Below are 19,948 nucleotides of genomic sequence, written 5' to 3'. Positions count from 1 at the left end.
AATTCAATTACTTTTTCAACTGCAACACACTGGAAAGGCCTTCCTTTTCTAGTCCAGCTCTGCTAGAATACGTTGTGGAAACATCCATTCTTTACTTGCGCCTATATATGTATACATTGGCGCTTGCCGCATTCTATTCACTACTTAGCTAGCCTCAAGAATACCTTTTCTGCTTGCGTTTCCTTGCATATGAACACATGCACAATGACTTGATATCTTCATTTTTGTAGACCAAGCCACTTCATCTTGTGCTCAAGATGTTACTTATCTTCAATACTTTCTTGATGCCTTATAGAATACCTTCATTATCTTGTCTCTGCATCTCTTTTATGTATTATGTATGTCAGTCTGGCTTCGTGTGACGTCACCATTCTGTTCTTCCAGACATTTGCTCGGCTTCTTCTAAGATTTCATTCAAATGGCCATCAAACAAACTGTCCCATATGCAGGTATGGCTTTCTCAATGGGAACCTTGCTTCCAGGATTCTCCTTGGTATCTGTATTTTCAATGGTACTGCACGTGTCCCACACTCTGCTTCCCAACATATAGGCAGTATGGGAGAGATGCTTGTGGTGGGGAGTACTTGGCTCCTTCTCTACACCACACTTACAGTCTTCTCTCCACTAGGACAAAAATTAGTGGAAACATTATCAACCCACTCTTTCCCTGCAATGCAAGGGGACTGCATGTTTACCTGGCTCTCATGTTTCATGTTCAACTTCCACCAAATTGAGTGGAATTACACTTAATTATATTTAAATAAATTACAGTCGTACATCTTCTAAATACAGTCTAACAGTTTTTACATTTGCAATGTGTATCTCAATGCACCCCCCCAGTTGATGAAACAACGAAGGACAGGGGGGGCGCTGTTGTGCACAATCAAGATGGCCGCTTGATTTCGGAGCTCCCACTCCACCGCAAGATCCATATCTACTATATTTGTCTGGAGGCTGTTTTAGGGGCCGTGAGGAGGCTCTATCAACATACTGGGTGGCCGGGCACAACGTGTGAAAATCCTGGTGGAAAATGGCTTGAATCCATCAAGTTACGGCCGTGTGAAGTTTGACCGCCGCCTAGCGCTGTGAATATCCGACGGCCGGAACCACACCTATTCACCCAGGCGCCGGGGCTGTGGAGGAGCCGCAGGTAGGAAAAGCCTTGCGCGGCGGTTTCACGCCTGATTGGGGTCTGGCTGAGACCAGTGGAGGCGGCGAGAGCTGCGAATCCTTACCTCTGCTCGGGCTTGCGGTGCTGTGGATAAAATTAAGAAGTGCAAACTGCTGCCTCCTTGGTGCGACGTCAGAGCGGGACCGAGGACGGATCCTGATCGGAGACGCGTACGCCCGGCACGCTTGCCCAGACTCGTCACACTCTGAGGTACCGGAGGGCGGGCGGGTGTGAGCATCGGTTACATGCCTGGCACTGGTGCTCCCAACTCCTCCCTGGCCGTGGCTTGGCCGGTATGGGTGCTCTGGGACCGCTGATCTCCACTGAGGGGAGCTGCCATTCCTTCCGAGGGAAGAAATATCGTGGGTTCCCTGACGGCAGAGCCCGACGGACATGGATGGGTGCCGCGGCAGCCTGCGGGGAGAAGTGCTGAACTCCCGGGTACTCGCGCATCAACACTTCCTGACTGACCTGAGAGACGTGGGGAGCAGCCTCAGGGCCTTCAACTCCTGGATACCGTGGTACGTACCGGTAAGACACGTGTGCTACATACGCAAAGCTACAAGCACGGCCGAGGAATAATACGATAACAGACTGTATACGTGGCAGAACACAGTCCACCCGAGCTAACGAGCGCTGGTGCACTCCTAAGTGAGGCAAAGCACAGAAACATTTAAACCTGGTTACCTGAACAAGTTAAGCTCTAAGGGACGGTGGGGGCTGCCTCCATACCAACACCCCAACCACAGATAGACATACACTGCTCTTCGCTGACATGGGGGAAACACACAAGTCGGGCAAGTCATCCAAGACCCCTGGAAGTAAAAAGAAGGGCCTGATGGACACCTACACGAACATTCAGAGCCAGAATGCTACGGCGGACATTCACCCAGAACCCGGAGGGACTGGGGAACATGACCTGGGGGAACGTGAGGACAAACTAGCGATGTTGGTACAGAATGGGTTCTTGGCAGTAAATGTGAAGCTGGACGACCATAGGCTCCATGAGGGCCAGGATCGACAAGGAAAGCGCTTGAGTTACAGAAACTGAAAATAGAATATCCGTCAATGAGGACACTATTGCTCGCCATAGCCAAGATATTTCCCAGATCAAGGAAACGGTCAGTAAATTGCAAAACAAGTGCGAAGACCTCGAATCCCGATCGAGAAGAAACAACGTACGTGTGGTCGGCGTGGCGGAATGCTTTGGCAAGAACCAAACGGAGAAGAAACTGGGAGCTGTTCAAATCCTTATTTGGTCCTGATGCATTTTCAGAACATTTCTTGATTGAAAGGGTGCATCGTACGCTAGCGCCGACCCCCAAGCCTGGGGCACCCCCACGTACAATAATTGCCCGTCTCCTGAACTACAGAGACAGAGACACGATTCTTCCACTAGCTAGGGAGGTCGGCACACTTCAATTTGAGGAAAACCGAATACATATCTATCCAGACTTCTCAGCTGCGGTTCAGGCGATCAGACGATCATACGAACCTGTAAAGAAACTCTTGAAAGCTTGCCAAATTACGTATGCCCTAATATTCCCTGCAAAAATGAGGATTCAACATGCTGGGAGAGCGCACTTTTTTGAAAACCCCACGAAAACCCTTGCATACATAGAATCCTCCATACCCCTGCCTCCCAGAGGAGACAGACCTACTCAGAACAACAGACCCTGTCCAGCTGATAGAGGTGTAAGGTTGCATAGATTTGTCCGAACTTCTCTGCAGTCTCTATTTTCTGGCCTGTGATTATTTAGTACTATAGACGGCCTTACAATCTTATGAGCAGGTGGGGCGCTGGAGGGACGGAATTGTCGGCCATTTGAGGCAACATGTCCACCCTGGGAATGCTCCACAAGTTGCAGTGGGAACAGCGTCAAGTTGGGAGAGACGGTGAGGGAGGGTGGCTGGTTGAAGGGAATCCAGTAAGAAGTTGTCGTTATGCAGCCCTGCAGTTTGAAGCGGGCAGTGGGTTTTATGTTGCTAAACCCAGTCTTGGTAGGGGGAGGGGAGAACCAGGTTGTTGTTTAACGGTTAATCAAGTGGTCTCTGAGATGCTGGCGCAATGCATGTTCCACGAGAGGTACATTACTACAATATGTAACATTATCCGATCATTTCTCTGTAAATGTTGGTTGCGGTCTGACAATGAAGCTGCTGTCATGGAATGTTAGGGGTCTAAACAATCGATCTAAAACTAGGAAGGTGGGGAGCTACATTACCAGACATGGTGCACAGATTGTCATGTTGCAAGAGACGCACGCCATGGATAATACTAATGAATGCATAATGCCTGGTTGGGGCAAATCAAGGTTCTATACAAATTACTCATCCCAGTCCAGAGTGGCGTCACCTAATACACCCAGGTTTGGGATTCAAGCTGGGAGGCCAGAAAATTGACCTCCTTGGTAGGTATGTCATTGTGTGGGGTGAGATCACTGGACGACAAATATTATTGGTTAACACGTATGGTCCTAACATTGATGACCTTTTTATACCGATGTACATCAGATAATCACTTCCATTGATGTGTCCACCATAATGTGTGGGGGGGTGGATTTTAATGTTGCTCTCAACTCCATGTTAGACAGGTCCAGTATGACTATTAGGCCGCCCAGCAAAACTGTCCTTACCTTACAAAATATCCTACCTCAACTCTCGCTTGAAGATGCCTGGCGGGTACTCCACCCGGAAAGTAGAGGATATACATACTACTCTTCGGTATACGATTCGCAGTCTAGAATTGACTACTGGTTTGTCTCCCCCGCTGTACTTACTGCGGTGCAGACATGTGAGATACTGCCCCGCACACTGTCTTATCATTCCGCGATTGTGATTGAGATTGATTTTCGTGACTGCCCCAGACCTATCAAAAGATGGAGAATGCCCGGAGGGTTGCTCTGTGATGCCGGGGACGTGGAAGGATTGCACATTGAAATTGCAGAGTTCCTGGACAGGAACATAGGCTCTGTTGACAGATACTCCACGGTATGGGAATCTTTGAAAGTATGGGTAAGGGGAACCCTGTTGTCCAAATCAGTGGGACTCCTTAAAGGGGTCTGAGCCGATCTAACCCAAACTGAACTCAAGCTGGGGGAATTGGAGGGGGCTTATGCTCAGACACAGGACAAGGCAACATTGGCTTAGATACAAACACATTTGCAAGAATATGGTAGGCTGGCTACTAGGGAGGTACAATATATGGCTGCCCTGATTTGCGCCCGTAGATACGGCGAGGGTAACAAGGCTGGCAGGACGCTGTCTAATCTATTGAAACAGGATAGACATCCCAACCGGATCACAAGCATACAGACGCCACAGGGGGAGGTCCTTCTGGGGGAACAGGAAATTAAGATTGAGTTTGCTAAATTCTATCAGCAATTATTTATTAACAAGGATACCAAAACACCCACCAAAATGAAAACATACCTAGAATCACTGAGGTTGCCTACACTCACCGAGGAGACACGACTGGCCATGGACCAGCCTGTTACAGCTGAGGAAATCGCTGAGGCAATTAAAGACTTGGCATCCAATAAAGCTCCAGGATCTGACAGAATAGGCGCGGAATTCTACAAGGAATTCCACAAAGAACTAGTACCTGTGCTGTTGCAGGTGTGGGAGGAATCACTGCAGAGCAAAACACTGCCCCCCACAGTGAGGGAGGCCATTATAACTGTGCTCCCTAAACCCCGGCGTCCGCCACAGGACATTTCGGCCTACAGGCCACTCTCCTTAATAAACACCGACGCCAAGATATTTGCCAAAGTGTTGGCCAATAGGCTTCTGCCCGAGGTCCCAAACCTTGTACACCCTGACCAAAACGGGTTTATCCCAGCCAGGTTCACTGCCCTCAACCTCCGCAGACTCTTTGGGATCATGGCTCAGATGGATCGGGAGACGACAGCAGTGGCTTATCCTTGGACGCCGAAAAGGAATTTGATTCGGTGTCATGGGCCTATTTGTTGGCAGTGCTGGAGGCGTTTGGTATCGGTCCTCATTTCATTGCATAAGTGAAATTGCTATACACGGAACCTGGGGCGCCAGTGCTGACCAATCGAACTATTTCTGATCTGTTCCTGTTGGGGAGAGGCACCAGGCAGGGCTGCCCATTTTCACTGTTATTGTTTGCATTGACAATAGAACCTATGGCGATTGCGATCAGGATTAGACACTCGGATAGGGGTATCCATTTGAAGGGGGCCACCCAGCTGATATCTTTATACGCGGACGACACCCTTCTGTATGTTCACGAGCCGGAAAACAATTTCGCTCCCCTTATTACTGAGATTCAAGAATTTACTGCCCACTCGGGATACTCCATAAATAAGGCCAAGTCCGAGGTATTCCCACTTACACCAACAACCATATGCCCCAACTCTATATATGGACTCAAGTGGTCTGCAGAGTGCATTAGATACCTGGGAATAGTGGTCTCGAGGAATAAACACACGCTTTACACAGACAACCACGAAAATACACTGCAAGCCCTGGGCACTAAATTGCTGTTATGGGACCGCCTCCCGATATTACTGCATGGGAGAGTAGCGGTCCTTAAAATGATAGCTCTACCCAAGATGCTATATCTTTTTGTTAATATCCCCATATGGCTGGGCCAGCTCTTTTTCAATAGGCTTAGGTCAATGGCGACAACCTTTCTTTGGAATGGAAAAACCCCTAGAATAGGGTGGGAAATACTGATTGAGCTATATTCCTCTGGAGGTATAGCCGCACCCGATTTTGATTTATACTACTACACGGCCCAAGCCCAATTTTCGAGGTACTGGTATAATTTTTTATTTTATTTTATTTAGTATTTATATTGCGCCGGTAGCTCGCAAGCCTCGGGCGCAGATACAAGGACACAGTGGACAGACAGACAGCGACTAGACATGAGGATGGCACGACCATGAAAGTTTACTCTGAACTAGGCATTGACGAAGAATGTCGTTTATTTGAAAATGTGGGTTTTTCACCTGTTTGCGGAAGTTTCCAATCTTATGTGGTCTGGGAGATTGTTCCAGAGAGAGGCTGCGATAGTCGGGACGGATCTGCCCAGGCCGCTTTTGATTTTGTATGGTGCCACTGTGATTTTACCAAGGTTGGATGATCTAAGTGTTCTACTAGGAACATATGGGTTAATCCTGGTTTTAAGGTAAGCAGGGGCTTTACCGTGGATACATCTGTGCATGATGGTTAGGGTCTTAAAATGATCTTCAGCCAGTGAAGCTACCTTCTAGAATTGCTGATGTGCTCTGATCTGGTCTTGAGCTTAACAATTCTAACCGCATTGTTTTGGACAACTTGGTAAGCTTGCAGACACTGCTTGGAGGTACCCAGGACTAGAGCGTTGCCATAGTCAAGGCGTGACATAATAGTCGCTCTTGCTATGGTTGCGCAGTTTTCCTCTGATATGAAGGGTCTGATGGCTTTTATTAGTCTAAGATGGTATGCACAGTTTTGTTTGATATAAAGAACCTACTAGGCCCCCACACGCAGAGATAGAAACACTCACCACACACCCTACTAATATAAAGTCTGTGATATTTGACACATGCTATAGAGACATATGCTAGTTCAACCCGGTGAGTTGTACAGTTGGTGCGTGGAAAACCATTTTTTTAAAACTGGGTGTTGAGTCCCCCTATAACCCAGAGGTTCCCCTCTGGAACTACCCTGGCATACCACCTACACATGACGGCGGCTTACGTGAGGCCTGGGATCCCAATGAAGAGATGAAGATGGGTGACCTATTCGTTGATGGGAGGTTTGCGACCCTGCAGGAAATTACTAGAGCTTTTGGCGGGGGTCCGTTTAGGGCGCTGCAATACTATCTTATGCGATCAGCCTTTCAGAGAAACTGGTCATCCTTCCCCGAGGAACCCCCTACTCATCCCTGTATACAGCTGGTAACATCCGGTGACAAACTAGGGATATCAAGACTATATGCTGCGGTCCAAACACACTCCCCCTCGACTAACATGGTTAAAGCAAAATGCGAGAGGTATCTGCAGAACTCCATTGATGACCAGACCTGGGAAAGGTACTGCTCACTCACTAAAAGAGTCTCCCTAAATGCTGGCCTGCGCCTAATTCCGTTCAAAGTTGTAAATAGACTACACTTTACTCCACCCAAAATAGCACAGTTTGCACCGGATGGGTCGGGAGAATGTCCCAAATGCAAGGCAGATGGGGCGGGTGCATTTCATATGTATTGGGGGTGTCCGATAGTGGCAGGTTTCTGGAAGGAGGTGGCGGAGATGTTAGAGAAAATCACACAAGTTCCCCCTGCACTAACCCTGCAGAAATACTTGTTTGGAGACATAGGCAAATGCTCTGAAAGGACCAGAAGACTGTTTAACGTTTCATGTGCAGTGGCTAAAAAATGCATTTTACAACAGTGGAAGAGTACTGGGCTGCCCACCATGAGACATTTTCTTAAGGAACTAACATGCAGGAATTCAGCTTAAGGAAGCTGAAGGGCAGTTTGTCATCACACGTCCATAGACTAGCAGGCCCAAAAACATATGGGGGCCCTTCAGAGTGTACTTGCGTGATATGATCCCGGAGGACGTTGCTAATGTGTAACCCTGATGTCTATAAGATATGTATTCAATCTGACGTTCCTGTACTGTGGTAACGATATAACTGAGCTATGTATCTCTTGATCACTAATAAAAAGAGTTTTAAAAAAAGAAACAACGAAGGACAAACCACCAAGCCTGGTCTATCTAAACTTGTTGTACCCCATCGTTAATCAAAGAGTTTACCAAGGTGTTGGGACTGATTTTTTTTATACTCTGGCCTGGTGGACAGATGTATAGAAGGCCAACCTATATTGTGACAGGGAAAACTCTGGGAGCTGTAGCCAAACCAGTTCAGGTTGCCGTGACAGGTGGTCTAAGCTAAGTTCTTCAGAGGTGGTGAGCTTGTAAAGGGTCCACAATGAAGTCGCACAATGGGAATCACAGATTTTACTTCGACAGGATGTATAAAAATACAGTTATTTATTGGCCAAATCACACTATAGAAAAATGACTACTAGCAAGTAGAGTTATTACACAACACTAACTAAAATAGATACATATATAGACATTCACTTATTATAGGGCATAATACATATCAGAATCTCCTGCAAAGGAAAGGTAAGATTAGTATTATGCACTCAAGGTCCACAGAGAATGATCCCTAACTTAAATTGTCCAGCCCTAAGTTGTCTGGGGCCTTTTGCCCAATAGTTCAGGTAAAAGTTCCCCAGAACCTTTGAAGCAGGAAAAAATGCAGGTAGGGTCTCTGGGGTCCAGTGAAGGGTTCTTATCGTTAGAGTATAAGTTAAACTAACTACCAGTAGTAGCCCCAACTTTCAGAAGACTTCCGCAAGCAAGCACTGGCAAAGCCAAAAATGTTAAGCCCATTGACTTATAATGGGAGTATAGGGGTTGGTAAGAAGCTCTATAACTTAGCCCCCGTACTCCGATTCTTCCCCAGACTTAGCAGGGCAAAGGAAGAGGGTCCGATGGGGATGTTCCCACTGGAAGTCGCAGTCCTAGATTCACCGGGGTTGCAGGTTCTAGCTGATCTCTGGTTGGTGTCTTTCACTGTTACAAAAACTCTCGATGGAAGAATGCAGCAAAACTCGATGCAGGACCCCTCTCAGGACTGGACTCGGGTCAGGTAAGTGATTTCTCACAATGGTCACAGCAGCACGGCAACGCAAAGGGACTTTCCCTCCTATCATGTGTCCCCTTGGTGCTAGGACACCGAAGGTTAGTTTCGTAGGGTCAGCTGAGTTCCAGGTCGAAACTCAGAACCGCGATGCTGGCAGCACGGTAGCCAAAATTCGGAGCTGGTCAGCCACAGGACGGTCCAGAGACACTTCCGAAGGCTCTTCATTGCAGGGTACCGGGCAGACGTCAGGAATGGATGTTCCCTCCACTCCAAGGGTCACAGATCCTTCGCAGGACTGCTAAAGATCTTCAGCAAGACACCAGGACAGCAGCAGATGTTGGTAGCCAAGCCTCCTTCCGATTGGTCTCTGGTTTTTTCGCATGTCTCACAGCTGGATAGAATTCTTGGCTCTTTCAGGTTTCTCCAAGATCTCTGAGGAATGGGTGCAGGGATCCTCTTCTTATCCTAAACGCCAGGTAAGAGCTGCTGTCCTCACTAGCCAATGGCAGGACTAGCCCGCCCCTCCACACACCCCAGCAGTGGTCCAATCCAGTTCCAGTCAGTGGTCCAATGAGGACAACTGACTGATACATTCATGCATACCACTCGGACACGTCAAAACCAGTTTGTGAATGGGACCAGACATTCCCAGCCCACATCCTGCAAGCAAACACACAGATCCCTCCAGTAGCCCGCCAAAAGCTTTTGCTTTTCCGGGCACTGGATGTCCTTATAAGGATTTTCCTGGCCTAACAGGCCAGGAAGAAGGCTAAAGAAGAAGATGGAAAAGGACAAGCAAAAATGTTTTTGGTAAGGCACGACCAGTAGCCACAGTTAGTAGCCAAACGTGGTAATCGCAGTAAAGCTGAAACGAAGAAAAGTCCCCAAAAGTGGGAAAAGGTCACTACTCCCACCAGCCTATCCTTTTAGCACACCTAGAGTAACCAAAAATCCTCTGAGTGTTAGTCTAGGGTAAAAAAAAAAAAAATCCTAATTGTACTGCAGCGTAAGCTGCATCGTACAATGATAAAAAGTTACCACAAGTGATACAAAAGTAACCAAAAGTAGCAACACGACTAAGGGAAACAATGTTTCCCAGTACTAACAGCCTGAAGAGTCCAGTGTAGCGAAGCTTAAGGCTTCAATGCAATGCAAAAAGCGCAGGTCAGAATAAAAAATAATAGCAAAAAGTTTGGGGGTTTCATAAAGATGTAAGGAAACGTGCAAAAGGAAAGATTTCTCAACACACGCCACCCCCATCACCCCCTCCCAGACTACAGGACAGGGAGAAGAAATCCACCCCTGGATGGGTCCTCTGTTCCAGTCGGTTATCCCTGTTGGACAGCCCATACAAATTGCTACATTGGGGATCTGGCTTATGCCCAATAGTGAAGTTCAAGGCCTGCAGACTGATGAACCATCTGAGCCACTTTGGATTCTCTCCCTTGTTATGATGGATGTTAAACAAAAAAAAAACTATCAACCACTTCAAATGCTTAGTACACATACACAGTGAAATGAGTCCCATGGAGGTAGGACCTTAACTTCCGAAGGCACCATACAATGGAAAAACAACTCTTCTCCACCAGGGGCCAAATGAGTTCTACACTCCTAAACTGGTCGCTGATTAGACATACAGGATGTTCCTCGCCTTTGCCATTAAGCTGTGAAAGTGTTCCAACTATCCCAGTGTCATAGGCATCTGCCTGAACCATGGAAGGTCTCTCCCAATCAGGTGCCCTTAACCCAGGGGCCTGGTCTAAGGATTCTTTTATGCAAGTGAATGCCTTCTCACACTCCAGGGTCCATAAGAACTCTCGGGTCCCCTCGAAGTTGTGAGGGCAGTCACAGGGACAGCTATATTGCTATAGGCTGCCACTTTGCACCTGTGTTTCCCAGTGAGGGCCAGGAAATTCCTTCACTTGGGCTTGGTTAGTGGGGGTTGCCCAGTTCTGTACACAAAGTACTTCACTGACAAGAGGTTGCATCTTGTCACCACATACACTAACTTTGCTTGAGGAAAGCCAATGGCTCCTGTTCAGTTTGTCACTTGGTTGTCTCTGTGAACAAGTTTGCCAGATGAAGGTCCTGACACCCAGTCTCTTGAGTTACCCTCAGTTCCTTCCAATTGGGGGTTGAATCTGCCACATCATCCAGGCATGTATTGCAGAGATCCATTTTCCCATTCCGAACAGGGGCTAAGCTCATTTGACAGGTGTCAGTTGCAGCCACCAACTCAGAGGTCCATACACTGAAGTAAGGATCCGAAAAGGCTGAAACGGTGTCCTCCTCAGCATAGATTGACAGTGATATGTTTCCATACCCTGCAGAGAGATCAAAACTGCTACTGTACTTCTCAGGACACAGCGGAGCAACCAGGTGGTCACCTCTTGGTAGAGAGTGTGCATCTCTGTCTCAGGGACAGAACACAGAGCTCTAGTGTCCATACAGAATCCCAAACTGGTTTTACCTGCATTTCCTTCTAGATCCTCAGAACTGGACTCGCTAGAGAGCTCAAACTCTCTCTGTTCCAATACAGATGGATCTCACACCAACTGTTAGAACTTCTTTGTTCTGAGTCACCACAATACCCAAACTTGGTGGGTTCACTCACTCTCAGAATACAGTCTGGTGTACACCAACCGGATATAAGGGGTATCAGTGACAACAAGGGGCGGGGGAGGTTGCCTCACCAAAATCTCCAGTTCACCCTGCTGATGTTGGGTCAGGTGTGGAGACACTAGGTCACCCTCACTGAAGCCATTAGAAGGGCTGCTTTGGCACAGGGCAGGGAGAGACACCGATTTCTTTGGCTCCCACTCTATAGCCATAAGCAGGGCTCCAATTCAATCTCTCAAGATAAGATCCTCCACACTATTCCAAGGAAACTGCATGGCAATCTGTCCAGGTCCACCAAAGCCTTTGGAATAGTTTACCTTGTCAAGGTGTGAAACATGGCAATGCCCAGTACACTGACAAGTGTTCTGGAATTCACAGATTAAGTTTGACAGGAGAAGGTCCCGCCTCTTTCGCTGGGGCTCACTTAAGGCTCCAATCAAACTTAGGAGAGAACTGTCAGCTCTTGCTCTCAGACCATCCTCCTGTGGAAGACAGCTCAGTGACACTTGACAGGTCACTTCACCATCCTTCCACTGGCTCTGACCACTGCTCATCACAGCAGAGGAGCTACCTCTGGGCCCCGCCTACAGTAGAGTGTCAATTACCGACTTGGCAGTTATTCCCTGTGGGGTGGCACAAGGGCATATGTGATTGGGATCAGTAATCACCAATTGCAACCTATTGTCTGAGGTCTCCAGAGTCAAAGGGCTAATTAAATTAGGCCTCGTCTCCGGTAGCAATGAGTTTACTCCTAAAAGTGAACTCTGGAGTAATTGAATTCCTGTCTCACCACTGTCAACCTGGTGACAGAGTGAGACTCCAACAGTGGTTTTCCTCTGGGAGCCCTATCGTGGGCCAGCAAGAATGTGTTAGACCACACAGGTGATTTCCGGACATTAGGATGCATCACCAGGGGAATGTCAAACTCCAACTGTAGGAGGAAGGGCCTCACAACCTGAGTAACCTCCAAACTCTCAAGGTTTTTCTCTGGTGGGCTCTGTGGGCTTACTTTGCAGTAATCCACCTTCCTTGTGAATCCTTTGCTAAAGTACAAAGTTGAGGGTAGTCCATCACCGTCATGGTTATAGGCTCAGCCGTAACCCCGGGTGTATCTGACATATCCCCTGGTGTGTCCCCCTGCTGCCCAATCTATCCATTCTTTAATCCAGTCGGCTCTCTGCAGCCCATAATTCCCAGCAGCTCTGGGATAAATCCCATCATCCTCAGTCTTCATTGTTGTTTCGGGCTGCTGCCATCCCTGTACTGTCCGAACCATTGGTGTACTGCCTCTAGAATTTTTTTTTAAAAAGAGAGCTTTTCCGTTGTGCAGAACCTTTAGCTTGGCCGGATATAGAAACATATTTTGAGCCCTGCCGGATCATCCTGTCCTTGGTGGGGACAAACATGCTGCATTTCTTCTGCACTGCTGCTATGTAGTATGGGTATTTCGCCAATGTGTAGTATCCTCTCTGAATATTACCATCCCCTCTCTTGAAAACATGAGAATCCTCTCTTTGTCCTTAAATTTCAGAACATGTGCAATTCTAGGCCTCGGTGGCGCACCCGGCGAAGTCCTTCTTGACAGAGAACTCTGTGCCGCCTCAATTGTAAAACACCGAGACATGTTTCCAGGGCATACCTCTTGTAGCAACAGGCTCTCAATAAAGTTTGTCAGGTCCTGCCTCTCTTCTCCTTCAGGAAGCGCCAAGATTCAGAGATTTCCCCCTTTTGCATCATCCACCTTATGTTTCAGGCACCTGTTCTGCTCCCTAAGGTCCTCCACCTGTTTTTGCAGTGTCTCTGTAGCACTGATATTTTCAGAGAGGGTGGCTTCTGCAGTATGGACTCTCTACAATAGAAAGCAAACATCCTGGCGCAGCAGGCTCACGTTCACCTTAATCTCATTTATTTTTGTTTCCAGTGGTCTGCAGTGCCACAATTTCTTCAAGTATCTTATCACCAGCATGCACTTACCCACTCATTGGCCCAGTGGCAACCTGTTCAAATAGTGTGACAGTAGCCCACTTTGTGTCTCCTTGACTTGTAAAGCACTCCATCCTAGTTTGTTTGTGGCCCCCTTTGGGCTGATGTGGCGGGATTGCACACCAGCTGCGCCCAGATACGTTATGCTGTCCTAGTCTACTGGGATCCTCTCACATTCAGCAACCCACAGCCCCTCTTCCCAAACTGCTGTGGTCTGGGGTGATGCTCTTCCTGTACACCAGAGGCAGCTAGGAAGGAGACAAGGTTCCTGGCAAGCACTCTATCCCATGGGACCCACTTCACAGCTCCAGGCTCAGGGTATCATGAGATGGGGCTGAGCTGTAAGGCTACATCCAGTGTCTCACAGATGCTTATCTCGCTCCTTATACTCCCGTGCCTCTGTGGGCCTTCAGTGCTTCAGGCTGCAGCAGTCTTTCCTTGGAATCCCAGAAGCAGGCTCTACTTAGCCTCTGGGTTGTAGTGCATCCATCTGGCGCAAACCGTTGTTCTGTTGGGGGCGCTTAAAATCCTGCATCTATCGGGGCCCCAATGTTAGGGAGAATTCTCAGAAATGTGCTAATTCCCTCCACCTTAGAGACCCCCAGCAACTTTGCTGGATTTTGAGGACTTTATTTTTTTTAACCTGGTGAGAGCAAGACCCTTTTTCCCACTCTCTCATGTATTTTAATGTGATTTCTGGACTTGGTGTTTCTTTTGGTTGTGGAGTCTGACAAACTCCATAGGCATCATCTTTACATTGTGTCACACAGCATCTTCAGTGCAGTGGCACAGGGAAGTCGTTCAGGTTTCCCAAAGGTTTAAATACCTTCTCTGGGATAAACTACTGTTTCCCAAAGCATTAAAGTGAAATTGATTTTACTTAAATTTGTAACTTTCTAGACCCAGCACATACCATCTTACAATAGGGTGCTGGAGGGGTTACCCAATATCCCCTTTTGTCTAAACTTCTCATGTAACATTTTTATGTTACCCTTTCCTCCTCACTGAATGGCTGGTGGCAGTGGTTTTGTTTTAACTACCATGGTGTGCATTTAGCACGGGTTGCGTTCGCAGCTGCAGTGAAGCACCCAAGGGTGCCATTTTTGACAAAATGGCCCGGTCTTCTTTGTTCGCCATTTCTTTGTGGAAGGGTCCTTCTTGAGATTTACTCTGCGCACCAAACCAGGTTTGGTTCCATTGTTCGCTTTGCCTTCGGCGGGATTCACGAGTGAAGCCCGCCTCTGGCTCCAGGGTGTCTGGGGTGGGCAGGAAGTCAGGGAGGTGCCCGGAACTCACTGTGCTTAGTCACCTAGGAGACTCAAATGCTCTCTGTAGTGATTGGCCGGCTGACTATCCGGTAAGGACAGCCAACCCGCTGAGTGACTGACAGCTAGGCTGGAATGAATGGGAGAGAACTGAATAAAAGGCGAGGCTTTTGCTTGGAAGGCAGAATCGACCACTGGACGAAGGAACCAAAGAAGAACTTGAAGAGGACGCCTGCTGCAACTCCTGGACCGTTGGTTTGCCCGGTGAAGCCCTTCTGCTGTGCTGCAACGCCAAATTCGGATCGGCAGAGAAGCCCCTGCAAGGACGACTTCTCCCCTTGAGTTGGTGGGACCAATCAAGTCCAAAGTAAGCCACCTGGACATCCTCCTCGGAGCTAGTTGAATTTCCACAGACTTGCTGCTGGAAAATGTATAGCCAGGGAGAAGAACACCGGATTGTGTGTGTTGCTTTTAAGTTGGCCAAGAGCTCCAGGAAGATCCTCCGGACTCCCAGGAAGCAGGACTGACAAGCCTGAGCCCCCTCAACAGAGTGCGGGACCCCAGAAGTAAGTTAAGTCCATCTCGACAGCCAGGAACCGCAGTGTTGTTATTTGCGGTAGTCACGAGGAGCTGAAACACCGAAGTGCCACTTGTTGGAAAGATTTCCGGTTGCAAGCGGTGACCGTCCCATTGCAGAGCAGGAGTCCCCAGAAGTCCACCTTCTTGTCCCCACGACTGAGGCTCAGGAAAAGTGAGGTCTGCAGAGCTGCACAGGAACAGATGTCACCTGGTGCACTTTTTCTTCAATACAAAGGTACTGTAAAGTCTGAGAGAACTTACCTCTAATTGTAGAGTTGCTTGCATCTTTTACTTCTTACACGTCTAACCAGCTGGTGGCCCTACATTTGATTCTTCTTTTCTTCAAAGACTTGTAAAACATTGTGAAAATACTTTTCTACTTACCTACAAGAAGTGCTTCATCCTATAGAAGACTTTTGCCCATTTGTGCTTGAATGACTCTTCTTAGGAGATCCAAAAGTATTTGCCTGCTTAAGAATATGTGTGGTCTCTTGTTTGTTCTAATAACTTTTTCCTTTTGCCAACTGCTACGAGTATTCTAAATGCAAACAGTAAGCTATTTAGCAATCCAAAACGTTCCGTGGTCGAGCAGCAATGCGAGCAGCAAAAGTACAAGGGGCAAGGCGAGGCAATTCCAATAGCGGTCCGTGGTCGAGCAGCAATGCGGGCAGCAAAAGTACAAGGGGCAACGCGAGGCAATTCCAATAGCGGTCCGTGGTCGACAAAGCCAGAAAGATCAACAGAATGACGGGGATTCCAAAAGCAAGCCGTAGAGCAGTGCAGGTCAACAATGGGAGAGCCAAAGAAGCAGGGGAAACAAGGGACAGAAGCAAGAATATTAGGGACAAAGGCAACGCCGTCAGAATACAATATTCAGAAGCGCCGGTATGATGTAAAGGCGGGGCTTAAATAAGCGGTCACATGATGTGTGCAACGCTCCTCAGCGTGCTAGGCAAAACCAGGAAGTACCGGCAGGAGGCCAATGTTTCCATGCCAACCTCCAAGCTCCCGGCAGCCGAAGTCTTAAAGGAACAGTAACCACGGATCCTTTGCATACAGGAGAGTCAGTACACCCACGTTTGTAACAGCTTTATCCTTATTGCGGCCCAACACAGTTGAATGTTGCCAATACCCGACAGTTTCCTTCCCCAAAGATGCTCCTACCCTCCGAGCCTTCCAAAAACGAGACAACAACACTGGGGCATGAACGTTCTCCGCCGGTTCCCAGGTACGATCCTCTGGACCGTAACCCTTCCAGTCAACATAGTAGAGCCTCTTTCCATTCCGCACCTTGGTATCCAAGATCGCCAATACCTCGTACTCCACTGCATCCCGTACCCTGACAGGCGGGCGATGAGACAGTAGCCCGGTAGCGGGATGGCATGGTTTAATCAGAGACACGTGAAACACTGGATGAAGTTTCCATGATTGCGGACGAACCTAACGCACTACAGCCTGGTTAATGACATGCGATATGGCATAAGGACCAATGAAGCATGGGAGCAAAGTCTTCCGTACCGGCAAGCGCAAATTACGTGTAGACAACCACACTCTCATGCCTGGTTGATAGACAGGAGCAGGGGAACGATGTCGGTCCGCATAAACCTTGGCCCTTTTTTGAGCAACCATCAGATTCCCTTTCCCATTGACATCAGTGTCAGAGATGTCCCTAACACAGGCAAGGGCAGCAGGATTATGTATCGGCAGGTCTGGAACAAGAGGCAAGGAACGCGGATGCGGACCATAAAGGACAAAGAAAGGAGAAACCTGCGTTGCTGTGTGAAGGGAATTGTTATAGGCAAATTCAGCCAATGACAAAACAGAAACCCAATCTTCCTGGCGCTGAAAAATGAGACATCCTATGTACTGTTCCATAGTGGTATTCAGGCGCTCAGTCTGACCATCCGTCTGAGGATGATAAGCACTAGAAAACCGAGCCTCAATACCCAAGGCGGCAGTCAAGGCCCTCCAGAAGTGTGAGGTGAATTGAGGACCACGGTCCCCAGCACCCCAGCTATTGAAGTCACCTGAGGGTGTAGGTTGTGTCTGTGGCCCATCCCAAAAGGGTCTTTACTGATTTAGAAACAAAGAGTGTACAGTATTGAGGTGTATTTGTATGTTACTTTTTATATTGCTCCCTTCTGAAGAAGGCTTACTCTAACTGACTGATAAATAAATGTATAATTGTTTATTCATGAAACCTTGCGTGTAAGAGTTTTTGAATACTTGTCACTGTGAATCTCTGTGTAACTCTCCTACAGTTCACATTGACCCCTCTTGAGATAAGAATCAAAAAATAGGGCTCCTGGTGTGGAACCTATTCTACCCAGGAGGGTTAAATGTTGGATTTATGTCTTTTTGCACACAACTTTAATATAAAAAAAAATGAGATTTATCTCTACAACATACTATTGAAGAGTGATTCCTTCCTTAGCAATGCAGAGTTTGATAATACATGTGGAGGTGTTGTTCTGAGCCTAGCATCCTTGGACCTATTCATTTGTATCTTTTGTTTTCCTAGTTAACCCTCTTGAGATAAGCCTGGCTGCTCAACACGCTACCAAACTGTGTAGTACAAGCATATACCAAATGTTGGGTTTCCTATACCTGTAGTCAGAGTTGTGTGTAGTGCACCCAAAGGGTACTGCATACAAGTTTTGACTAACACCCGTCACTCAGGAAATCTCGTGCCGCCCAGGCTCACCACACCACCTGCTTGGTTCAAGAGTGTTGGAAACTCACCTCAGGGCTGCAATGCTCTTTTGTCTTCCCGTTCATTTCCTCTGCCTCATTCTCCTGTCAGATCGAGGACTTCAGGCCTGCCTTCAATCCACCTCCAGTGCTGCTGTAGTTCCTCAGCTCGGCAGGTCAAGCAGAAGTCGACCTTGCAGCCGGCATTGCTCCACACACTGTGTATCGTCTCCAGGCCTCCCCGATCCACACCCAAGCGGCAGCCGATCTCGCCGCCGGCACTGCTCTGCACACTCCTTCACATATCCAGGCCTCCCCGTTCCACAATCACAGACGCCATCCTGTGGAAGCACCAGTATTTGCACGCTGCCCCGGGCCTCCCTAGATCCGACAGACTTCAGGATCAGACACCGGACTGCAGTCCCCTTGTGTACAGTTACAAATGGCACCATCATGCCAATCAAAGGATCTTTGTGCAGCTCCTTAGTGAGTCCCAAGAAAGTTCACACCCAGGAACTACGACAATCTGCAACCTCACTGAATGACAGTTCACCACACCATGAGCCAGAGTTCAGAGGAACTATTCAGTTGAACGATGTACTAAATCAAGTAGGCCAGAACAAGCTGAACTATAATTGCCCAAGAGGGAAGGCCCACCAGAGAAACTGTATTTTCGAAGGATACGCTGAAACCAGCAAGCAGGATTACACATGGAGGAGGAGATAAGATAATAGTCCATTTGAAGAGTTACAGGGACTGATCCCAGAAATCACAAGAGACTGTTTGAGTATTATGTATTAATAAAGAATCCTGCAGATTGGTACCAGAAGAACCCTGAAGGAGTAACAGGGTCAGTTAGGTTAGTTTTGGACAGAAGACTTATTCCTTTTGATATTTATGAATGACTGACAAGCACCTTAGTAATATAGGAAGGGAACATCCATAGTGATAGGAAAGGTTAGGCCTTATAATTTACTTTAATATGATCTCGGGAAACACATCTTCATAGTGTCTGCGTCCTTCATCTGTCTCACCACAGGGGGTAATTGTGGTTGGCCAGAGCCTGCAGAGAAAAAGTGAGTTGCCTGATGAGGATGGAAGCCCAGATCCTAGTTGTTGCTTCAAAAGTTATAGACCTAAAGAGAAGTCTTGACATTGAGAAGCTGAACAGAGCCTGTTTGGGGCTCAAGCCAAACATGTGACTTAGCTAAGAGGGGTATAATAAATGAAAACAACATGCCTAGGTAAGAGTTCTAAAAGGCCCCTATGGCAAGTGGGTAAGAAATGGCAAAAGCATGCCTCTGTAACAGATGAAAGACACAGATGGCAAGAGGAGGTGGGACCAGAGTGATCTTGCCCTGGAAGGAATGTGTCACAAGTTTAGATAGACTGAGGCATGCACATCGTTGGGATCATCCAGATGGGCCAAATAAAAATGCTGTGTTACTTAAAATAACCCTGTAACTGAGTGCACTGAATGACTTTCTTGTGTGCGAATACCACAGCAAAATGTGGCTTAAAGCAAGGACTGGACATTGAACTAAGCACAATCCTTGTAGTTTACGAAACCTTTCACATACTAAGCTTTCTGTCCATAGCGAAAGTATGCAGAGTTCTTCCTTTTGTGTTTTAGTTGGCATACCAGAGTACCTGTAGAAATTTTCCTCACCTGATTCGAAGACCCATGGCGCCATGGGCTCAGAAAAGCTACCATTCAGGAGGAAACCAACCTGGAGGAAAATAGAAAGGCTAGAAAAAAATGAATACCCTAGTATACTAGTAGTATGTACCGTATGAGCCACTAAAAATGCTAACTAGGAGATCCTATGCGGGAGGACAAGGAACTATATTACGGCATTCTCCTCAAAACTGCTTTATGTGATCACCTCCTGTTCACTATTTATTTTGATCAGCTATTTTTCAGTTGGCTGCATTCCAATAGCCCATCATTGAACCGGTCCTGTATAGG

The 19,948-nt window shown here is 47.5% G+C and overlaps 1 protein-coding gene across 3 annotated transcripts in view; it reads right to left on the bottom strand.

Moving 5' to 3' along the window:
- Positions 1–19,948, bottom strand: part of LOC138528751 (von Willebrand factor A domain-containing protein 5A-like) — an 880,743-nt gene that overhangs the window by 728,402 nt on the left and 132,393 nt on the right. The window lies entirely within an intron of this gene.

Source organism: Ambystoma mexicanum, chromosome 7q (assembly GCF_040938575.1).
Source record: "Ambystoma mexicanum isolate Mex_15411 chromosome 7q, UKY_AmexF1_1, whole genome shotgun sequence".
NCBI classification, from domain to species: domain Eukaryota; kingdom Metazoa; phylum Chordata; class Amphibia; order Caudata; family Ambystomatidae; genus Ambystoma; species Ambystoma mexicanum.
Note: the sequence above shows the minus strand (reverse complement) of the source record. Positions and strands in the feature narration are given on the sequence as shown.